Here is an 18,190-nt window from a genome sequence, read left to right on the forward strand (position 1 = left end):
TTTTTTTTTATTTTTGATTTTTTATTTTTTTTATTATTATACTTTAAGTTCTAGGGTACATGTGCACAACGTGCAGGTTTGCTACATATGTATACTTGTGCCATCTTGCTGTGCTGCACCCATCAACTCGTCATTTACATCAGGTATAACTCCCAATGCAATCCCTCCCCCCTCCCCCCTCTACATGATAGGCCCCGGTGTGTGATGTTCCCCTTCCTGAGTCCAAGTGATCTCATTGTTCAGTTCCCACCCATGAGTGAGAACATGCGGTGTTTGGTTTTCTGTTCTTGTGATAGTTTGCTAAGAATGATGGTTTCCAGCTGCGTCCATGTCCCTACAAAGGACACGAACTCATCCTTTTTTATGGCTGCATAGTATTCCATGGTGTATATGTGCCACATTTTCTTAATCCAGTCTGTCACTGATGGACATTTGGGTTGATTCCAAGTCTTTGCTATTGTGAATAGTGCCACAATAAACATACGTGTGCATGTGTCTTTATAGCAGCATGATTTAGAATCCTTTGGGTATATACCCAGTAATGGGATGGCTGGGTCATATGGTACATCTAGTTCTAGATCCTTGAGGAATCGCCATACTGTTTTCCATAATGGTTGAACTAGTTTACAATCCCACCAACAGTGTAAAAGTGTTCCTATTTCTCCACATCCTCTCCAGCACCTGTTGTTTCCTGACTTTTGAATGATCGCCATTCTAACTGCTGTGAGATGGTATCTCATTGTGGTTTTGATTTGCATTTCTCTGATGGCCAGTGATGATGAGCATTTTTTCATGTGTCTGTTGGCTGTATGAATGTCTTCTTTTGAGAAATGTCTGTTCATATCCTTTGCCCACTTTTGGATGGGGTTGTTTGTTTTTTTCTTGTAAATTTGTTTGAGTTCTTTGTAGGTTCTGGATATTAGCCCTTTGTCAGATGAGTAGATTGCAAAAATTTTCTCCCATTCTGTAGGTTGCCTGTTCACTCTGATGGTAGTTTCTTTTGCTGTGCAGAAGCTCTTTAGTTTAATGAGATCCCATTTGTCAATTTTGGCTTTTGCTGCCGTTGCTTTTGGTGTTTTAGACATGAAGTCTTTGCCCATGCCTATGTCCTGAATGGTACTACCTAGGTTTCTTTCAAAGAAAAGGAAGCAGTAACATCAGAAGAACATTCTATAAAAATACTGTCCAAGAACACTAGATGAACTTACTATAGGTTGCAGAAGTTGGAGTAGAGGTTTTGCACACCAGTTATACTGACACACAAACTGCAGATCTATCCTCTTCCTCACAGCTTTAGAGCTTAGCAATTGACCAGTAAAAATGTAGAGGGAATTACTTAAGGCAAATCAATTTAACTTGTCTTTCAGCAAATGTTGCATTGACTAAATCTTCTGTTCTTTTGCACATTGGTGGTAGAGTTAAAAATTTCATTAAAAAGCCAATGAGTTTGTCCATAGAAGAGTGAATTGATAAGAGAAAGAGGAATTCTGGTTGACAGTTACAGACAATATTCATGGACAGTGGTAGAAGCGGCAGGCTCGGATAGTTTTCTTTCTGGAATAAAATCTATATCACTGGAAGATGCTGCTCCTTAGTTTCTTTCTTCTTCTTTTTAAAAAATAGTTAATTTAGTTTAATTTTTAAAAATTGACAGGCCGGGCTCTGTGGCTCATGCCTGTCATCTCAGCACTTTGGAAGCTGAGGTGGGCAGATCATCTGAGGTCAGGAGTTCGAGACCAGCCTGACCAACATTGAGAAACCCCCTCTCTACTAAAAATACAAAATTAGCGAGGCATGGTGGTGCATGCCTATAATCCCGGCTACTCAGGAGGCTGAGGTAGGAGAATTGCTTGAACCTGGAAGGCGGAGATTGCAGTAAGCCAAGATCGCACCATTGCATTCCAGCCTGGGCAACGAGAGCAAAACTCCATCTAAAAAAGAAAAAAAAAAAAGTTGACAGATAAAATTGTATATATTTATTGTGTACAACATATTTTGTTTTATATATACGTGTGTATATATATATACACATGTACATACATATATACATATATTGTGGAATGGCTAAATCAAGCTAATCAACATACATATTCTTTCTTAGTTGTTATTTTTGTGGTGAAAACTTGAGATCTACTCTCTTAGCATTTTTCAATAAAATAATATATTGCTATTAACTATAGCCACCAGGTTGTACAATATATCAAGAGATATTCCTCTTATCTAACTGAATTCTTATCTAACTGTATTCCTCTTATCTAACTGAAATTTTCTATCCTTTGACCAATGTCTCCCCAGCCACCTCCTGCCCCGACCACCACCCCAACCCCTGGTAACCACCATGCTACTCTTTACTTTTATGAGGTGAACTTTTTAAAATTGCACGAGTGCGATCATGAGGTATTTGTCTTTCTGTGCCTGCTTATTTTACTTAACATACTATCTTTTGCAAATAACAGGATTTTCTTCTTTTTTATGGCTAAGGAAAAACCAGATTTATATACTAGATTTTCTTTATCCATTCATGTTGATATACACTTAGGTTAATTCACTGTCTTGTCTATTGGGAATAATGCTTTAATAAACATGGAAGTGCAAATGTCCCTTTAATATACTGATTTAATTTCGTTTGGATATATACCCAGCAGTGGGATTGCTGGATCATATGGTGGATCTATTTTTAAATATTTTTAGGAACTCCATACTGTTTTCCATAGTGGCTGTACTAATTTGTATTTCCCCCAACAGTGTGTAAGTGTTCCCTTTTCTGCACGCCCTGGCCAACACTTATCTTTTGACTTTTTGATTATAGCCTTACTGCTCCTCGGTTTCTTGTGTTATTTGTAATTGTCTTTTATGGCTGTCTGCTTGGTCATTTAATATTTATTTGGGAAAGGATACTATCTTAACTCACAGCTTCTAATAGCTACAAATATGATGCTTATGGTCAGCTGCGGTGGCTCACGCCTGCAATCCCAGCACTTTGGGAGGCCAAGATGGGTGGATCACTTGAGGTTGGGAGTTCAAGACCAGCCTGACCAACAAGGAGAAATCCCGTCTCTACTAAAAATACAAAAAATTAGCTGGGCATGGTAGCATGCGCCTATAGTCCCAGCTACTCAGGAGACTGAGGCAGGAGAATGGCTTGAACCTGGGAGGTGGAGGTTACTGTAAGCCAGATCGCACCATTGTACCCCAGCCTGTCAACAGAGTGAGACTCCATCTCAAAAAAATTAAAAAAAAAAGATGCTTATTATGTTTCTATTGCTATACTTATGTTTCAAACTATTAATATATCATCCCTGATTTTCACCTTAACATTGTGAAGTAGCTATTATTAATCATATTTCACTAATGAGTAAAATCAACAGAGAGACTAAGTATTTGTCCTAGGTCATACCAATGTTAAGCTGAGAAAACAAGTTTTAACCCTAGACATCTGGCTCAAAAACAAAGTGCTTTGCTGAAGGGTTCCTGAAAAGAACCCTGGGAGATAGATAATGTGTTCTTTTCTCAGAGTTACAATCACTGAGGGCTGGGGTATGAACCCAGATCAGAAAACTGTGGGTGCATTATTCTTTCCTCTAACCCAATATAGTGCATATATATTCTTTCTACTGAGAAGTTCAAAGACTTACTATATCAAAGAAAAAGAAATATACTACTGACTTTTAATAAGAAATGAAAATTTATGGTTTGAAACAGGGATAGAACACTAACATGTTTCCGATTTTTAAGGTACAGTCCAAAAAATGGCTTCACATTCAAGGATACAGGAGAATTAGGCTGGATTTCCATCACTCATCTTTGTGTATATGACTGAGAACATTGGTATTTCTATGCTGTAGTTGGGTAATGTTTCTTTTTTTATCTATGCATATTTAGGTTAATATCAAATACAAATACATTAAAATAAACAGATAAAAATCATTACATAACTTGCATCAGTGGACATTAGGTATCCAAAGATAGATATATTTACAAACAATTGAAACACCTTTTAGTGCAATGAGAGGGAGACATTATAAATTATACCACTTTGTGATGGATATGTTCCTTTGCTTGGCTACAATAATCATTTCACTATGTATATGTAAATCACAACATTACATTTTACACCTTAAATATACACAATAAAAATAAAATATATCACTTTTGGCTTGTTTTACACTTAATTTTCTCAGACTTCTCTGGAGAATTGGTCCTGCATTTACTTAATTGACTTTACACTTAATAAAATACAACAGAAAAGAAAAACCGTCAAAATATTACTGATTTTAGACATGAAAAAGTAATGCATAATTTAAGTACATATACAGATAACAATTATCTTTCTATGAGGTTACTATTACGGTATATATTGGTGGACATCTTTTTCTAAAAATAAAACATAAATAAAAATTCTACAGGCAGAATTGTTAGTCAATGGTGTTAAATGTTTCACAATTTTATCAACTTTACTGAGGTATATTTACATTCAAGTAATTGTATGCATCTAATGTGTGTGATTTGATTCATTGTGATAGATTGGTCCAGGGCCAAACCACTGCTCAAATCCACACACATTTTTCTCACCTCTCAGAGTTTCTTTAAGCGTCTATGGAACACATCCATACCTCTGAACCCTGCCCCAGATAATCATTGATATATTTTTGTTCACCATAGATTAGTTAGCATTTTCTAGATTTTAACGTAATTAGAATCAACAAAACAATATAAACCCCTTTGCAAAAGGCTCCTCTTAGCACAATGGCTTAAAGAGTCACTTATGTTATTGTGTGGATTCATTTTTATTGTCGAGCAGTGTTCGGTTGTAAAGATACCCATATTTTGTTTACCCATGCATTTGTTGATGAATATTTGGGTTATTTGAATTTTGGAGCTACTTTGAAAAAAGCTTCTATGAATATCTGCATATAAATCCTCTGTGTGGATATATATTACCAATTATCTCAGGTAAATACCTGTGGTGGAATAACTAGGTTACTTGGTGGATATATATTGAATTTTTAAAGAAATATCCAAAGAGTTTTCCAAAGTAATTGTACCATTTCACGTTCCCAGAGGCAGTGCATGAGAGTTTCAGTTGCTCCACATCTGGACACTTAAAATTTTCAGCCTTTACTCTTAGCTCTTCCGATGGGTACACAACAGTAACTTTTCTTTGTTTTAGTAGTACTTTCTTAGATAAATAACCATGTTGACAACTTTTCATGTGCTTATCTGCCACAAAAATCTTTTCTGTGAGGTATGTGCTGAAATATTTTGCTCAGTTTTTTTTTACTGGATTTAATTTAAAGGGCAAGACCACCCTGCCTAATTCAGGACCAACAGTTCCCCTAAGGCTAAAATCCGCTGAGGGAGCTAGTCCACCTTAGGGAAATGGCCGATCCTGGCTGTGCTCCACTACAGACACTGCCACACCAAACCCTCTGGTTCCAGGTTGTTCCTTGCCACCTTAACTCACCCATTCCCCCAGAGGCTCTGGGAGCCAGGATTGAGTCCAGGTGCACAGTAGCACTGTGTGGGGTTCTCAGGTATCTCCTGATGTTTCAATGGTTTTTATGTATTGGCTTCCTAACTATAACTGTTTGCATTTTAATGGTTTATTTAAAGTTATGTCATGTATCCTTAACTTTTCACATTACTTAAGGTTAATATCGTACACATTAATGTAAAATGTAAAGACCTTACAACCATCTAAGTCCATTTACCTCTTGAGATCTGTTATGCTAGAATTTTCATATGTATTATATCAATATGCAGTATACACTCTGAAAGAAAGCATCATAGTCTTTGACTGAAATAGCCATGCATATTTTAATGAAATGAAGAATAAAAAATAGACTATCTCCAAATACGTATCATTTTATATTCCCTTCTTGAATGTCTGTTTCCCTCTACTACCACTCACCTTCACCCGGAAGAATTTCCATTAGCATTTTTTGCAATACATGTCTTATCAAGACAAATTCTCTTAGTTTTCTGTTATCTGCAAATATGTCCACTTTGCTTTTTTATTGAAGAATATTGTCACTGTACATGGAACTCTGGGTTGCTAGTTTTATTTCCTTCATTACTTTAATGATGTTATTCCACTTCTTCTGACTTCATAGTTCCTGATGGAAGACCACAGTCATTTGGAACATTGTTTCACAGTATATAATGTGCCATTATTCTCTGGTTTCTTTCAATATTTTTTTTTCTTTTCTTTGGGTTTCTGTAATTTGTCTATGATGTGCCTAAGTAAGGTGTACTCATTGTATGTGTCGTTTTGGTTTTACTGAATATATTACATTTTGAATCCATGTATTTCACAAAATTTGTAAAGTATTTGAACACTAATTCTTCAAATATTTTTACTGACACATTCTCTCCTTTGCTTCTGGGACACTAATTACATGTATGTTTGACCATTTGATATAATCTAACACTCTCTGTAGTTCTGTTTGCTTTTTCTTTAGTTTGTTTTTTCCTCTGCCTCTTAGCTTGGATAATTTCCATTATATGATTTTCAAGTTCATTATTTTTTTGTCAGCTCCTTTCTACTATTAACCTGATCAGTTTACATTTTAATTCAAATATTTTGTTTTGAATTTCTTTACTTTCTATTTAAGATTTTTAATTAGTATATCTAGCATTTTCTATTTTTCTGCTGAGATTTTCAATTTTTGTCCTTTCATTCCAAGTGTATTTTCCCTTACTTCATTATAAAAGCTGTTTTATGGTCTTGTCTGACATGATAAAAACTCTCAACACATTAGGTATCAAAGGAATGTGCCTCAGCATAATAAAGACTGTATGTGTCAAGACCACAGCTAACATATTAAATAGTAAACAACTAAAACATATCCTCTAAGACTAGGAATAAGACAAAGGTGCCCACTGTCACTGCTTTTATTCCTCATAGTACTGGAAGTCCTAGTAAGAGCAATTAGGCTAGAAAAAGAAATTAAAGCCATTCGAACCAGAGAGGAAAAAGTTAAATTGTCTTATTTGCAGGGAACATGATATTATATGTAAAAAATTCCTATAGACTCCACCAAAACCTCTTAGAGCCAATAAAAAGATTCAGCAAAGTTGCAGCATTAAAATCATAGAAAAATCAGTTGTATTTCTATACATTAATGATGAACTATCTGAAAAAGAAATTCAGGAAACAATTTCATTTAAAATGGCATAAAAAGATGATACTGAGGAATAAATGTAACTAAAGAGGTGAAAGATGAGAAAAAGTTGAAAACACAAATAAATAGAAAAGTATCTCATGTTCACATATTAGAAGACTTAATATTGTTTAAAATACCTATATTATTCAAAGTGACCTACAGATTCAGTGTAATACAAATAAAAACTTCAATAAAGTTTTTCATGCACACACAAAAATACAATCCTAAAATTAATATGGAACCACAAAGACCCCAAATAGCCAAGCAATCTTGAGAAGAATCAAGCTGGAAGAATCACACTTAATGATTTCAAACAATATGATAAAGTTACAGTAATCAAAATAGGATAAAACTTGTATAAACACGGATACATAGACCAATGAAATAGAATAGAAAACCCAGAAATAAACTAACACATCAACCAATCTTTGAAAAGGCTACGAAACATACAAAATGGGGAAAGTATAGTCTGTTGAATAAATAGTGTTGAGATAACTGGATATCCACATGTGAAAGACGGAAATGGAACCCTTATCTTACACCATACATTGAAATTAATTCACAATGGATTAAAGACTTTAATGTAAGATGGAAAATTTAAAACTCTAAGAAGAAAACATGGGAAAACTCTTTGACATTGGTCTTAGCAATGACTTTTTAGATATGACGCCAAAAGCACAGGCAGCAAAAGCAAAAGTAAACAAATGGGATTACATAAAACTAAAAATATTCTACACAGCAAAGGAAACAACAAAATGAAAGGACAACATATGTAATGGGAACACAAAAATTACAAACCAATAGGGGATTAGTATCTAAAATATATAAAGAACTCCTTAAACTCAATAGCAAAAGCTAAATAAACCAATTAAAGAATGGCAGGAGATCTAAATAGACATTTTTCAGAAGAGGGCATACAGGTGGCCAACAGATATACTGAAGCTGCTCAATATCACTAATAATCAAGGAAATGCGTATCAAAACCACAGTGAGGTATCAGTCCACATCTGTTAGAATGGCTATTATCAAAAAGAAAAGAGAATACAAGTGTTGGAAAGGGTGTGGAGAAAAGGAAAACCTTGTACACTTTTGGTGAAATATAAATTGGTATGACTATTATGGAAACAAATCTCAGAAAATTAAAAATAGAGCTGCCATATGATTCAGCAACTCCACTATTATTTATCCAAAGGACATAGAATCAATATGTCTAAGAGATATAGATATATTTAGATTCCCATGTCCATATGGAATTATTCACAATAGCCCAGATAGGCACTCAACCTAAGTGTTCCTTGTCAGGATAATGAATAAAAAATTATGGGGGGTGTGTGTGTGTGCGTGCGTGTGTGTGTAATTAAATGCAACACATCCATAAAAAAGAAGAAAATCCTGATGTTTGCAACAACATAGGTAAACTTGAGAGGCATTATGCTAAGTGAAATAAGCCAGACACAGAAAAACAAATACTCTATGACTTCACTTCTATATGGAATCTGAAAATGTCAAACTCATAGAATCAAAGAGGAGAATAATGGTTGCCAGGGCTGGAAGGTGAGGGAAATTGGAAGATGTTCGTCAAGGGGTACAAGCTTTCAGTTATAAGATGAGTAAATTCTGGTGATCTAATGTAGAGCATTATGACATTAATTAATACTGTACAGTATATTTGAAATTTTGTAAGAGTAGATCTTGTGTGTTCTCCACACACACACACACACACACACAAATGGTAACTATATGAGGTGATGAATGAATTAACTTGATTGTGGTAATCAGTTTTACAAAGTACACATATTAAATTTTTTCACATTTTATACCTTAAGTATATACAGAATTTATTGGTCAATTATACCTCAATAAATCTGGAAACAAGAAGTTTGTGTTTGACAACCTAACATCTGGATCATCTTGAGTCTAGCCTCTGCTTATTTTATTTTCCTTTAAGAAAGTCATATTTTCTTTCTTTTTATTTGAGTAATTTTCCATTGTATCCGGGATACTGTTACAGTTATATTGTTGAGGCTGTACATTTTGTTATATTCCTATAAAGGATGTTTAATTTTTTTTAGAAAACCAAAAACTACCTTGCTTATCCTCAAGCCTCAACATTTTTCTTGTGTGTTTAAGGCAGTAACTCAACTCTCAGTTTTTTCCATTTAGCTTTAGCTGCCAGCTGCTTTGAGTTTTCCCCATGCTTGCATAATTCAGTGGTTAGCCACGGATTTGGACAGAGTTTTTATACATAACTTGATGATTTCTTCCATGCTTTCTTTTCCCAGAATTCCCTCTTCATTTTTAGAGCATGATTGCCTCAGGCTCTGTGTTCTGATTCTCTAGGTTAGAAAGAATGTGGGTTTCTACCACAGTTTAAACTTCCCTGGGCCACACTGGGACTGTGGTCAGTCTTCAAACTTAAGTCTTAAAAATGAGACACAATCCTTGCTATAACCATCTTCAGAGTTTTAACCAATGCCCCCAACCCCACAAAAATATTACATTTTTTTTAAACTTTCAAGTTTTTAAAAATTGTATCCAGATTGTATCGTTGTTTTTGAGATGATTCAATTGTTAGGAGATTATTTTGCCATACTTGAAGAGGAACTCCTTAGGGTAGAACAATGTAATCCATTTCTCAGAAGACAGAAATATTTCTCCTGGACAGATTCCAAAACATATGTTATTGTGTAAAAAGATTATCTGAGAAATTAGACACATAACAAAAACAAGATTTCAAAAATTCGGCATCCAGAAATCCAAAAAATTACGTCAATGAATGAAATGAGCAGAGGTAGGTAAAATCTCAAAAAATCCCAAAGAGACATTGATTTTTTTTCCGATCGAAAACACAGTTTTGAACTGGATTTTATTGTGGTTTTGCCTGTCTTCCTTCCAGATGGCACAATATAAATTGTCTCAGAGATAAGCAAAGAGAGGCAGACTGAACACATAGCTCTCAAGAATCAAATTTCGCATCACTGATAACATGTACAAACAGAATTTCTCATCAGTTAACACTGATGTCCATAAATTATCTTTTAAACAATTTGTTATTGATAATACATACACTTCTAGTCCTAAAAACTAAGAACTGAATCAATAAGATATCTTCTTTCAATTACAAAATATTTTCTGTGCTTCTGAATAAATTATTTTATTCTTGCAAAAGAGAAAAATCTCATAGGATATATGTTCAGAACTTTAACCCAGAAGCTGAAATATTTTTTTTTCTTTATTTTGAGAAGCAAGAATGGGTAAGTTACAGGGTAAACTCTTTAATGCTTCTATTGACTAATTTATTTATCTTTTATTCTATTATTTTTAAAACTAAGGGTAAGATCATCTTTATTAGCTTGTATTTTTAACATTGAAGGTCTACTTGTTGGATAATACTGACAGCTGAGTGTTTCAGGCAATTAATTTTGAAATAGGACCAGTAAGAATGCTAATACCATGAAGCCACACAGAATGGCTGATGACCAAGATAGCCATAGTTAGGCAACATGCATACTATAAATTTGGTTTCCATGTGAAACATTGTAACTTTGAAAAGTTATCTTGTATTTCTGTTCTTTCATTTACTTAATTTAATAAAAAAGACAGATCTATTAATTAATATCAAGGTTAACTTTTTTGAAATTTAGTGCTCGAATGAAATTCTAACCACATAGTTATGAGTCTTTTAGTTAATAAATACAAATTTCTAGTCAGTCTTTTATTTAATAGGAGAGAAGCTGTTCAAATACTTCTGATAGTAAAATATGCTTCAAAGACTGGCTTTCAAAATTATGGATATTAGCTACAATATTTTACCTACTCTGGAAAATTAAAGTGGTATTGAAACTTTTATGTATAGTAAATGTATTGCTTAATCTTTGTTGATGAACTCTGAGCATCATGAGTGTGATATACCAAAGCATGAAGTCACATTTTCCTATTCATGTTTATATTGTGTAGTAATGGAAGAAATTTTGTTGTATATTGGACTCCTAGTTCATTTCTGAAAATAGTTTGAAACGATGATGTTTTTTAAATTAAGGATATTGTATTGTCTTTCTTTGTTTTCTTTTTCTCTTTTTTTTTTTTTTTTTTTTTTTGAGACGGAGTTTCGCTCTGTTGCCCAGGCTGGAGTGCAGTGGCGCGATCTCGGCTCACTGCAAGCTCCGCCTCCCGGGTTCATGCCATTCTCCTGCCTCAACCTCCCAAGAAGCTGGGACTACAGGCACCCACCACCGAGCCTGGCTAATTTTTTGTATCTTTATAGAGACGGGGTTTCACCGTGTTAGCCAGGATGGTCTCGATCTCTTGACCTTGTGATCTGCCCGCCTCGGCCTCCCAAAGTGCTGGCATTACAGGCGTGAGCCACCGCGCCTGGCAAGATGATGTGTTTTTTTTGGGAGATTATAATGAAGATATTTATATTGAAATCTTTTGAGCTAATTATTTCTTCAAACATTACCAATTGTTATTCTGTTTTTTCTCTTTATGTTAAGGTTCTAGATGTAATGTAATACTTTAGAAGAAAAATATTTAAAATAATTTTTCCATGACATTATATCCAAAATAATTTGTTTAAAATCTCTCTAATACCTGTAAATGTTTTTTACTTCTACAGAATATTTTGATTTTCAACAGTCATGAGAGCATTAACAGCCAGACAAAGAGATGGGGACTTAGATACTGTGGATAAACAGAACATTTATTTTAGTTAAATGCCTAACATTTCAAGCTTATTAATCCAGAAATTTCAGGCAATGCCTCCACAGATTTATATATCTCTTTATTAATTAAAATGTTTTCCTTGGCCGAGCATGGTGGCTCACGCCTGTAATCCCAACACTTTGGGAGGCCAAGGTGGGCGGATCACCTGAGGTCAGGAATTCAAGATCAGCCTGGCCAACATGGTGAAATCCCGTCTTAAAAATACAAAAATTAGCCAGGCGAGGTGACGGGTGCCTGTAATCCCAGCTACTAAGGAGGCTGAGGGAAGAGAATTGCTTGAACCTGGGAGGTGGAGGTTGCAGTGAGTCGAGATCACAACATTGCATTCCACCCTGGGCAACAGAGAGAGACTCCTCAAAAAGAAAGAAAAAAAGTTTTCCTTATAAATTTTTTATTTATTGTTTATATTTATAAACCTTCAGTTTAAAAGCTTATATTCTTACATATATATATCATTTGCATTGTAGCCTGTTGTGTGTATTTTGCTGAACATACATGTTTTTCTTCCAAATTTTAGTTTAAAAAGTGTGTATTTTTTTTTTTAATGCTAAAATAGCATTCACTTGAATGGAGCTTTTGCAGTCTAATATGCTTTTGAGGTTGCAGTGCTCAGTACTCCCTGCGCAAGTCAGAAATGCCAACACCATGCTAGAGACAAGCTCCTGGCCAAAGGCCAGGACACCGCCTTTGTCAGCCAGCTCTGCAGAGGGCAGGGCAAGTACCCCTTTCTGAGACTGGGAAAATACTTGGAAACTGCCAGAATCAGCTGAATTGTAAAATATCTCAGATGTGTTTGAAGAAAACAACAAATCATCAACATAAACAAGACATCATTAGGGTGCTTGATGGGCATTTCTTCAATGAGAAGATTCTGAGCTGTGATTACTGTGTGTTTACCTTTGCCCACAGAACATAAATGAATTCTGTAATTTGGTAAAAAAGAATATTGCTTTACTCTCCAGCTGGTTTCCTGGGGGAAAAATAATAATATTTCAAAGAGGAAATACTTTGTTAAGCATATTCCTTTACCAACAATCTAGCATATTATTCAACACTTAAACTCACACATTACATTTTATTCTAATATCTTGAGGCTGGTATTTGTGAAAAGGTATTAATAAAAACAGGCTTTCCTTTACATCGTTCTCAACAATAATCTGGTCAGTTGGAGCACTTACTCCATAAGCTTAGTATACTGTAACAAAAAAAGTGTTTGGAGGCACATTAAAATTAAACATGCTAATTCAGTTTTCCTAATATATTCTGCTTTTGATTCTTAGCGAATTAATGATGATCATGGTGTACATTAGAAATAGTTACTAAATATTTTTAAAATATTTTTAGAATAAAATGACTAACCATATCACCAAGGAAAGAGATAGTTAAAAAGAAACATTGTACAAATTGTGCATTGACACAAAATAGACCATATTAGCATCCCAGAAACAAGAAACAACTATGAGGTATTAAATTGAAAATCCATGTGAAGGGAAGGTATGCATCTGGTTCTTCATGTCTTGCAACTTTTAAAATAGAATTTGAAAGCTAACCAGAAAAAAGACTTTAAAGACATTATTTCCAAAATTATGCAGAGTTCACAATGAGTGGATCTTAGAGCTTCTGTGTACCTATTTTTCATATTTCATATTTATATGGAAAAATGCATAAGAAGTTAAGGATAATAATATAAATATATATTTGGTAGGACAATTATCATAATCTCAGTGTTCTGTTTTTTTACATTCCATACTTCATAATGAAGAGAATTTGGATTTTCTTTCTTTCCATTTTAGAGATTTACATATGAATTTTGTACAATAATTTGAAAAAAAAGAAAGAAACGTGTGAAAAATATTAATACTGGAAAATATATAAAAAGACTGCAGAGTTTTTTCTTCACTCCTTTTTAAAAAGTTATTTAAATAAGATCGAAAACAAATATACAATAATATGTATTGAAATGCATTTGAAAAATTTTGAACCTACATGGATTATTTACATTTATTTGTCGCATTTCTCTTGAAGAATAATATAAACTTGAAACAAGTAAAACAAATTCCTCACTGTCCTCAGTTTTGAATGTTTAAATGCTTATCACATGATGGAGAAACCTTATTTAAAAAAATAATGTTACTGGTATGAATTTCCATATAAGTTTTAAGCACCTTAATCAAAATAATATCTTACAGATTCGTATAATACAGGTAACATCATAAAAATGATCATCTTTGCACCTTTGCCACCACTTCATACCTAGCCCAATATAAAGAAACATAATCTAGTAATTATTTCTTTTTTTTACATTATCTTCATACATGTTCTCCATTTCTTGATTTATAGACTGTGTTACCTATTAACTGCACTGCGGAAGCTGCAAATTTTGATCATGCAGGCAGTTCTCCACTTCTCATCATTGTCTTCATCAAATATTTTATCATTATTTAAATTACTGCTTAGTTGTATATCTTTCGTTAACGTACTTATATATTCATTTATTTTATCAATTATAATCACCAAATCCCCTTCTATATCATATCTTACTCCTAATCTTTTTATTTTCTTTTCCTTATTATAACTTTTCTATCCTCAGCACTTCAGAATGACATGGTCAAAATTAATAAAATTTACAATTGCTCTGTGATCATAAGTAAGTCTGCTTTGCAGGATGAGCTAAAAGTGGAAAACTAATGAACTTTATTTTTATTATTATTTTGCAGAGACATTAACTGCAAGTCCAAGTTATATTTCACAATAATATTTTCTTTTATAGTGTCTCAATATCATGACCTCTGAATCACTCAAAGTATAATACAGTCCACATTAATACATAATTAAATATTATTTTTTATCAGTCTATCAGTTGGTTTAAAATTGTGCCCACATTTTAGTTTGCTTCACAATTAGAAAATAAATTTTTTGTGTAGTTTTTAATTTTCCTAGAGTTTCTCATTTCTGCCTCTCTCACTTTTTAAAATGACATTATAATGTACTTTTAATGTAGCAGTTATGTGATGAATCTTTTCTAAGTCCTTGAATTAAAAAAAAGTCATTATTCTACCTTCACACTTGATTTAAGATTTGTCTAGAGACAGCATCCATTCAAAGCCATTGTCCCTCCTAACTTTGGAACCACTGTTTGGTACTTTTCTGGCATCCAAAGCTATTAATGAAAAATCTGATGTTAGTATGAATCTTGCACTGTTGTAATTACCTGTTTTTGTCTCAAGAAGCTTGTATTTATTTTGTGTTTTTTTTTAACTTATTGGTTTAAATCAACCAGAATTTCTTGGACTGTCTATGTAACAGAAATTAAATCAGTATAAATCATTGTTTAGGTTCACTTTGGGTTCCTTTGATTCTTCATGTTTTCTTTCATAGTCGTTTTATCTTGCACCCCATACTTTCCTTCTGTGGTCATTTTCTTTCCCCTTGAAGTTCATATTTTGAAGTTACTTCAATGAGAGTCTAATGATGCTGAGCTATCACACATTTTGTTTCTGTAAAATGTTTTACTTCATTTTTCTTTTTATAAAGATAGTTTTGATGGGACACATTTATTTCCTATATTTGGGGGTTTATGTGTTTTTATCATTTCTGAAAAATCCTTGATTATTATCTCATTTTCTTCTCTTTATATTTTAAGATCAGGGATACATGTGCAGGTTTGTTACATAGGTAAACTTATGTCATGAGGGTTTGTTGTACAGATTATTTCATCACTCAGGTATTAAGTCTAGTACCCATTAGTTATTTTCCCTGATCCTCTCCCTCCTCCCTCCCTACACCCTCTGATAGACCCCAGTGTACATTGATTCCCCCTGTGGATCTATGTGTTCTCATCATTTAGCTCCCACTTATAAGTGAGAACATGCAGTGTTTGCTTTTATGTTCTTGTGTTAGTTTGCTAAAGATAATGGCCTTCAGCTCCATCCATGTCCCTGCAAAGGACATAATCTTGTTCATTTTTATGGCTCTGTAATATTTCAAGGTGTATATGTACCACATATTTCTAACCAGTCTATAATTGATGGACATTTAGGTTGATTCCATGTCTTTGCTATTGTAAACAGTGTTGCAATGAACATAACACTTGCATGTGTCTTCATAATAGAATAATTTATATTTCTTTGGGCATATACCCAGTAATCAGATTGCTGGGTCAAATATTATTTCTGTCTTTAGGTCTTTGAGCAATTACCACACTGTCTTCTACAACAGTTGGACTAATTTACACTGGCAGCAACAGTGTATAAGCATTGCTTTTATCCACAACCTCACCACCATCTGTTATGTTTTGACTTTTTAGTAATAGCCATTCTGACAGATGTGAGATGGTATCTCATTGTGGTTTTGATTAGCATTTCTTTTTTTTTTTTTTTTTTTTTTTTTTTTGGAGACAGAGTCTTGCTCTGTAGCCCGGGCTGGACTGCAGTGGCCGGATCTCAGCTCACTGCAAGCTCCGCCTCCCGGGTTTACGCCATTCTCCTGCCTCAGCCTCCGGAGTAGCTGGGACTACAGGCGCCCGCCACCTCGCCCGGCTGGTTTTTTGTATTTTTAGTAGAGACGGGGTTTCACCGTGTTAGCCAGGATGGTCTCGATCTCCTGACCTCGTGATCCGCCCGTCTCGGCCTCCCAAAGTGCTGGGATTACAGGCTTAAGCCACCGCGCCCGGCCTTGATTAGCATTTCTATAATGATCAGTCATGTTCAGCTTTTTCCACATACTCGTTAGCTGCATGTATGTCTTCTTTTGACAAGTGTCTGTTTATGTCTTTTGCCCACTCTTTTACGGGGTTGTGGTTTTTTCTTGTAAATTTGTTTAGGTTCCTTATAGGTGGTGGCTATTAGACTTTTGTCAGATGCATAGTTTGCAAAAATTTTCTCTCACTCTGTAGGCAGTCTGCTTACGCTGTTGATAGTTTCTCTTGCTGTGCAGAAACTCTTTAATTTGATCCCATTTGCCAATTTTTGCTTTTGTTGCAGTTGCTTTTGGTGTCTTCATCATGAAATCTTTGCCCATGCCTGTGTCCTAAGTGGTATTGCCCAGGTTTTCTTCCAGTGTTTTTATAGTCTTGGAATCTACATTTAAATCTTTAATCCACCTGGAGTTAATTTTTGTATATGGTGAAAGGAAGTGGTCCAGTTTCAATCTTCTGCATATGGCTAGCCAGTTATCCCAGCACCATGTATTGAATAGGGAGTTCTTTCCTCATTCCATGTTTTTGTCAGGTTTGTTGAAGATCAGATAGTATAGATGTGCAGTACTATTTCTGGGTTCTCTATTCTGTTTAATTGGTCTATATGTCTGTTTTTGTACCAGTACCATGCTGTTTTGGTTACTGTAGCCCTGTAGTATACTTTGAGGTTGGGTAGCGTGATTCCTCCAGTTTTGTTCTTTTTGCTTAGGATTGCCTTGGCTATTTGGGCTTTTTCTTTGGTTCCATATGAATTTTAAAATAGTTTTTGTCTAGTTCTGTGAAGAATTCCATTTGTAGTTTAATAGGCATAGCACTGAATCTAAAAATTGCTTTAGGCAGTATGGCCATTTTAATGAATTGATTCTTCCAATTCATGAGCATGGGATGTTTTGCCATTTGTTTGTGTCATCTCTGGTCTCTCTGAGCAGTGTTTTGTAGCTCTCCTTGTAGAGATCTTTCACTTCTGTATTCAGCTGTATTCCTAGACATTTTATTCATTTTGTGGCAGTTGGGAATGGTAGTTTGTTTCTAATTTGGCTTTGATCAGAAAATAACAGATGCTGGTAAAGTTGTGGATAAAATGTTTATACACTGTTGGTGGGAGTGTAAATTAGTCCAATGATTGTGGAGGACAATGTGGCAATTCCTCAAAGATCTGATGACAGAAATACCATTTGAACCAGCAATCCCATTACTGGGTATATACCCAAAAGAATATTAATTATTCTATTATGAAGACACATGCCTGGGTACATTCATTGCCACACTATTTACAATAAAAAAGACATGGAATCAACCTAAATGTCTATCAATGATAGAGTGGATAAAAAAATGTGGTGTATATACACCATGAAATACTACACAGCCATAAAAATGAACGAGATCAGGTCCTTTGCAGGGACATGGATGGAACTGAAAACCATTATTCTTAGCAAACTAACACAGAAACAGAAAACCAAATACTGCATGTTCTCATTCATAAATGGGAGTTAAATGATGAGAGAACACATGAACACACAGAGGGAAATAGTACACACTGCATTCTATTGAGGGTGGAGAGTGAGAGGAGGGAAAGGATCAGGAAAAGTAACAAATGGGTACTAGG

At 34.4% G+C, this 18,190-nt stretch overlaps 1 long non-coding RNA gene across 4 annotated transcripts in view; it reads right to left on the minus strand.

Moving 5' to 3' along the window:
- Positions 1 to 538: 538 nt before the first annotated feature.
- The window catches only part of LOC119626230 (uncharacterized), a 198,410-nt gene continuing 180,758 nt past the window's right edge, over positions 539 to 18,190 (minus strand). For 2 of the 4 annotated variants that reach the window (XR_012090392.1, XR_012090393.1), the window contains exon 6: positions 539 to 1,931. This is a non-coding gene — a long non-coding RNA (uncharacterized lncRNA). The remainder of the gene's footprint in view (positions 1,932 to 18,190) is intronic. The other 2 variants (XR_012090386.1, XR_012090389.1) reach the window with 1 other exon arrangement.

The sequence above is a fragment of the Chlorocebus sabaeus genome, chromosome 21, assembly GCF_047675955.1.
Source record: "Chlorocebus sabaeus isolate Y175 chromosome 21, mChlSab1.0.hap1, whole genome shotgun sequence".
In the NCBI taxonomy this organism is placed as follows: Eukaryota; Metazoa; Chordata; class Mammalia; order Primates; family Cercopithecidae; genus Chlorocebus; species Chlorocebus sabaeus.